The 6,349-nt window shown below is 44.2% G+C and overlaps 1 long non-coding RNA gene across 1 annotated transcript; it reads left to right on the top strand.

Annotated features, from left to right (window-relative positions):
• Positions 1–490: 490 nt before the first annotated feature.
• On the top strand, positions 491–5,155 carry LOC123606774. The gene is made up of 2 exons (XR_006716496.1): positions 491–900; positions 4,802–5,155. It is a non-coding gene; the product is annotated as an uncharacterized LOC123606774 (long non-coding RNA).
• Positions 5,156–6,349: the final 1,194 nt, after the last annotated feature.

The following is a 6,349-nucleotide window of genomic DNA, read 5'->3' as shown; positions in this document are numbered from 1 at the left end:
TAAGGCAGTCCAAAAAATCATTTTTGGCAGGTCACTGTATTTAAATCGGTTGCTTGAAACGCATCTGCATTTTTTTCAGTGTTACACTTGGTGGTTAAGGATTCCTTGGCAGTTCACAAGGGGCCATTTAACTCATCATCGTGGAAGAGGACAAAGAAATAATTTCAGCTTGGTATGATGAGAGCTATAATGAAGATATGCAGAAGAGGGGCCCCTCACATAGACTGTGGGGTTCAAAGAAGACATCCTAGATGAGGTAATGCAGAGCTAAGCTTCCCAGAAGAAGCAAGAATGCATCAGGCAGGAGGAGGGTGGTAGTGCTGGGTGGGTAGGGTGGGATGAAGTGTTTCAAGAAAAACAGCGTCGTGACATACACAATTGTTGCTTTTCGGATGACCAGCAGCTGCACCCCACACTGATTTATTCTGGGGACTTAATCTCTCTCCTTCCCCATTGCCCACTGTTGTACTATTGACAGGAGGGAATACACAGGTCCCTTTCTCCTAGAGACTTGAATTAAACACCCTTCCTTACGTGATCTCAATAGTACAATGACAGCAAGCTGAGCTATGCCATTCAGATTCTCTCTCCTTGAACTTCACTTTTGACCCAAGGCTGGAATGAAGACTTGGAGGTAATTCACTGCAATACTGGCATGCCTAGTGGATTGTTCCCATTGGAACACTCCTGCTGTCCTTTCTATTTCCTCCTTAGTATCCATGGTTCCTGCCTCTTCTCAAGCCTCAGCCCCCATATCCTTTCAGTAAATCTCCTTTTGTTTTAACTGGTTAAACTATTCCATTTTGGGGGAAGAGACAGAGAGAAGTAGATCAGAAAGTGTCTTATATGACACACAGAGGCATTTCATCTTTATGCCTGAGGCATCAGGAAGGCTTGATTGTAAGCACGAGCAGCTTTATACCATTTTTGTGGCAGCTCCGTGGTACGCTATTGGGAAAAGGATGGGTGAAGGAACAGACTGGAAGCAGGGAGAGGGTAGTTACAGAAGATTTCAGTAATTGAGGTAAGAAGTGATGTGATGATGCTTTGCGTCTCTAAGGACTTGGCTGATTCAGATGTGGGAGGTGAGGGAGAGGTGCGTGTCTTACTGTCCGATGTGGGGACTTGAGGAGGGTACAAGTCAGGGTTTTCCAGGGAAACAGAATCGATGGAAGATTTATTATGAGGAATTGACTCATAGATTTTAGAGGCTGAGAGGCCCCATGATCTCCATCTGCAAGCTGGAGATCCAAGAAAGCTGGTGGTGTAATTTAGTTTGAGTCTGAAGCCCTGAGAACCAGGGGAGCCAGTAGTATAAATCCAAGCTCTAGGGCTGGAGAAAATGAAATGAGATGTCCCATCTCAATCATCAAGGCAGGAGGGAAAGGGCACAAATTCTTCCTTCTTCTGCCTTTTGTTCTATTTAGGCCCTCAAGAGATTGGATGGTGCCCACTGTTTGGTCTGTTTGGACTGTAATGATGCACCACAGATTTGGTGGCCTATAACAGAGGACATTTATCTCCCACAGTTCTGGAGGCCAGAAGTCTGAAATCAGGGTGCCAGCAAGGGTCTACTTCCGGTGAGGGCTCTCTCCTTGGTTTCATACTATTCACTTCTTGCTTTGTCTTCATATGGAGCAAAGGGGCAAGGGAGTTCTGTGGGTCCTCTTCTATAAGGGTACTAATCACCTCCCAACGGTCTCACCTTCTAATACCATCAGCTTGAGGATTAGGATCTCAACATAGGAATTTTGGTGGGGGGACACAAACATTCAGACCATAATACCCACCCACACTGGGAGGGCAGTTGACTTTCTTGAGTCCGTACATTCAAATACTAATCTTATCTGGAAATATCCTCACAGACACTCCCAGAAATAACATTTAACCTGGGTGGGCATCCTGTGATTATTTAAGCTGACACATAAAATTAACCATTATAATGGAGCTATCCCAGAGATAAGAATATAGGAGGAAGTAGGAGGGGTATATGTGTGGTGGTTAGAGAGCTCAGTTACGGTTTTAAGTGCTCACTTTGGACGAGAAAATTCTCTCCTGCTGCAGCAGCAGGGAGGAAACATCCATTTGCTAACCACGGTGTTGACTAAGTTGGTCCACGTTTGAAATTCCAGCTGGGCAGGTCTGGTGGAGGTCTAAAAGCGGGGCATGGGGCCCATTGGAGAGAGAGGTGGGTGTAGTGGGGTGTGGGTTGGTAAGACTTCCTGGAAGTTCAGGTGGAAGAAGCTGGACCTCCTGCCAATGTAATACACTTTTCTAGGATTCCTCTTCTTTACCCCGCTGGTGGATCCCAGGGTTGAGCTACCTTTTTAAAAAAAAAAAAAAAAAAAAATTATGTTTATTCATTTTTGAAAGACAGAGAGAGACAGAGCACAAGCAGGGGTGGGGCAGAGAGAGAGGGGGACACAGAATCGGAAGCAGGCTCCAGGCTCTGAGCTGTCAACACAGAGCCCGATGCGGGGCTCGAACTCACGAACTGTGAGATCATGACCTGAGCCGACGTCGGAAGCTCAACCGACTGAGCCACCCAGGCGCCCCCCAGGGTTGTCCTATCTTATTCTCTTTGCCTTGCCCACACCTGTTGGCACTCAAGGTTTCTATCTCCCAATGACTTGCTGTGAGAGGTTCCTGTGATGGGGAAGAGAATGGTTTTGGTTTAAGATTGGATGGGTCTACACAAAAAGGGTTTGGCTTCCTGGGGAACAAATGTAGGGCTAGGAAGTAGAACTTAGGAGTCATCCAGTTACTAATGGATCAGTTGGTGTCAAGTTGGTCTAAGGAACCAGACTGCATGCCCATATGTTGTCTACCTCATTGGAGCTCACACCCTGAAATTTCTTTACACTCTGGCAAAATAGTTTCTGTGATGCAAATTGATGACTTTTACAGAAAAAGGCATTCTGGAAGCAAGGGGGAAAGATTACAATTCCAAGGACTGTCTGTGGAAAAAAAAGAACAACTCTCCTTTTCTTTTTCATTGCCTTGGAAGTGGAAAGATATTACTGTGTCTATAGCCAAAATGCTCAGGAGGGCCTTTCCCTGGACTTTACCATGAAATGCTGTGATCCCAGGAAAATTTTCATGTCAACTTTGACTTTTGAGTCTAGGAAGAACAGGAGGTGGTTGTAGACAGGAAAGGGCAGATCCCAGAGATAATTTTAAAGTAGGACAATCTGATCTTCAGAGTGGGATGTGTTTTCTTGAAATTTATTTCTCTTCTGGGGTGCCCGGGTGGCTCAGTCAGTTAGGTGTCCGACTTCAGCTCAGGTCACGATCTCACGGTCCGTGAGTTCGAGCCCCTCGTCGGGCTCTGGGCTGACAGCTCAGAGCCTGGAGCCTGCTTCTCATCCTGCGTCTCCCTCTCTCTCTGCCCCTCCCCCGCTTGTGCTCTGTGTCTCTCTGTCTCTCAAAAGTGAATACATATTTAAAAAAATTTTTTTTAAAAGAAACTTATTTCTCTTCCGGCTCCCTGTCACAGAATGAACATGCTTATCATTTTAAATCATATTTATCATTTATACCTTTCCTTAGATTAAGAGTTTCTTAAAAACATGAACTCAGTTTTATTCATTTTCCTCCTCTTTAGAGTCTCGTCCAGAGAGTGGCATTCAATAAAAGCTCAGCCAGTGTTTGTGAATTAGATATGAATAATTTCCAGAAACTCCTCTATTCTTCATGATTTCTTTCCTGCCCTTTCCTTTCTGGAAGGCCCTCACCCATTCAGACTTAATAATAGAGGGAGAGAAGGAGAGCATATTCGAGGATTCTAATAGATCTAACATCATTGTATTCCTTACCTACCTGTGATCCCTTGTTCTGAAAAGGAATCTATTATTCAGGAAAGCCTCTGAAACTCACTGACATGAAGGACCTAATTACTGATAGTGGGTACGTGCTAATAAGCAAATCCTTTTGTTGATAGTATAGGGCCCTAACAATTTTGTTTCTTTTCTGGTTCACCCCATATTCTCTTTCTCTCTAATCTCCTCTGCATCTCTCCCTAGTCACCCAGGCATCAAGAGATTGAATAATTTTCAGCCATTTTAGTTATTAGTAAACTCTCCTTTTTTAAAAAAATATTTTAATGTTTATTTTTGAAAGAGAGAGAAAGAGCACGTGCATAGGAGGGGCAGAGACAGAGGGAGACGGAGGATCCTAAGGAGTCTCTGTGCTGATAGCAGAGAGTCCGACGCAGGGCTCAAACCTAAGAACTGGGAGACTATGACCTGAGCTGAAGTCAGATGCCACCCAGGGGCCCCTCCTTTTTTTTTTTTTTTTTTTTAATAGTTATTATTTTGAGAGAGAAAGCGCGTGAGCGAGTTGGGGAGGGGCAGAGAGAGAGGAGAGAGAGAATCCCAAGCAGCCCGTGCACTGAGCCCGATGAGGGGCTTGAACTCACAAAACTGTGATATCATGACCTGAGCTGATATCAAGAGTTGGACGTTTAATCGACTGAGCCACCCAGGAGCCCCAGTAAATTCTCCTTTACGTTATTTTAAGAGAGAAGCGATGGTCTGTATCCGTACGAAGAAATCCAAGCAGATGGCAAATTGTCTGAAAGAATTCCACTTTTAAATGAAAGAAAGCAGTTAATCAAAGGGACGAAAGAGAGGAGCCACAAAGGAAGGCATGTGGGTCCACACACCTGCGTGCAGGCCCAGCCCGTGCGTGGCTGTCCTGGGGTCTCAGAATTGGGACCTGTGCTATGTGCTTTGATGCTCATCTTTCCAAACATTTTTGGTTTTTTGTATGGGTTTTATTTCTGTTTCTAATTTCTCCTTAGATTCGTCGTAAAATTCTTTTGAAAAGTGTACCATGTATTTATTGGCTGAACCAAAAGAGGAAGAAGAGAGTTTTGTGTCCATTTAGACCGGAAATCAAGACTCAAAGTAAGAGTTTGCTATAATTCTATGGCAGTGACTCTGAATTTGGGGGAGGTGCCAGACGGCTTTGAGAATCTCAGTGAATACTTTGGACTCTTTGTAGAAGAATGCACATAGGCACAACATCCCGCATTCAATTTCAGAGAGTTTGAAGGGTCTTTAGATCCGAGGTTAAAAATCTCTGCCTTGGCGGTGGGGCGGGGAAGGCGCGGTGGCAAGCTGAGGAAGAAAGCCTCTGATGTTTGGTGCCTTCATCAAGTCCAATCTGAATCAATTCCTTTGTGAGCTCACTTGTTTCTTGGATTATCTCACTTCACCACGTCATTATGGTTAATAGCTTACATTTATTGAATATATGTTAGCACAGGATCTCACATAATTGTGCCAACAACCTCAGGAGGCAGCTGTGTTATTTTCATTTTATAGGTAAGGAACCTGAGATTTAGTGAGGTTTAGGTACTCGCCCTCAGCGATTTGCTCAAAGCAAATAATCCAAATTATGTTCACTTTTTTTGTGTGTTCTGTTATATTCGAATCTGAGACTTCTTGACACATCTCAGTTATCCAGAATGCTACGGTGCCTCCTGGTTTACCAGGGGTCATTAAGACCACATACAGCTGCATGCGTTTTTGTGAGCCTCATCTTCTTTGGGGGCAGGTTATTTTCTGAATTTCCAGCTGTCATTTTCCTCCTACATTCTTGGCAGACCTGTAGGGAATACAGGGAATATTTTCCTGAGGTGAAACGCGAAGAGTTAAGTGATCTCATCAGATGCAAAGAACATAATATTGTTTTCTTTGGAGGACAGCCAATCTCCTCCTTCGTGTCAACCGTCGTTAATTGAGCACTTACAGCATGCCATGCACCTTGCTGGGGCCACAGTAGAACTGTCTGCTCTTTGCTCGCATCTTAGTGGGCAAACAAGTGCTCTTCTCAAGCAGGTGTTGGTCAAAACTGCCAGGGTTTTGAAGTTTTAGGAGACTTGGAGTTTACCTCCTAAATAATACAAGTGGAGTGATCAGAACTTGGGGGAGGTTTATGTCTGTATTGGGGTGTCATTCTCATTAAGGAACAGAGAAAAGTGAATCGGAGAGGGATTTGCACTTGGACTCGTAGTCATAGCCCTGACATTAACTCACCATTCTGGCTGGGGACACCATCAGCAGTTATAGTGGGCTGTGCAGGACAGGTCGGTGCACATACACTTTATGCTGAGGGCCATTCATAAATGGGAGTCATATTTTATTGATAATTGCAGCGCATACTATAGAGTTTTTAAAAGATAAGGGACAAAAGGATGATATTAAGAGTGAGTTGTTAGGGGCACTTGGCTGGCTCAGTCAGAAGAGGATGCGACTCTTTCTTCTCGGGGTCCTGAGTTCAAACCCACGGTGGGTGTAGAGATGATTTAAATACATAAATAAACTTTAAAAAAAAAAAAAAAGGA

The sequence above is a fragment of the Leopardus geoffroyi genome, chromosome A1 (assembly GCF_018350155.1).
Source record: "Leopardus geoffroyi isolate Oge1 chromosome A1, O.geoffroyi_Oge1_pat1.0, whole genome shotgun sequence".
Classification (NCBI taxonomy): domain Eukaryota; kingdom Metazoa; phylum Chordata; class Mammalia; order Carnivora; family Felidae; genus Leopardus; species Leopardus geoffroyi.
The sequence above is the reverse complement of the archived record's forward strand: the minus strand, read 5'-3'. Positions and strand labels throughout refer to the sequence as shown.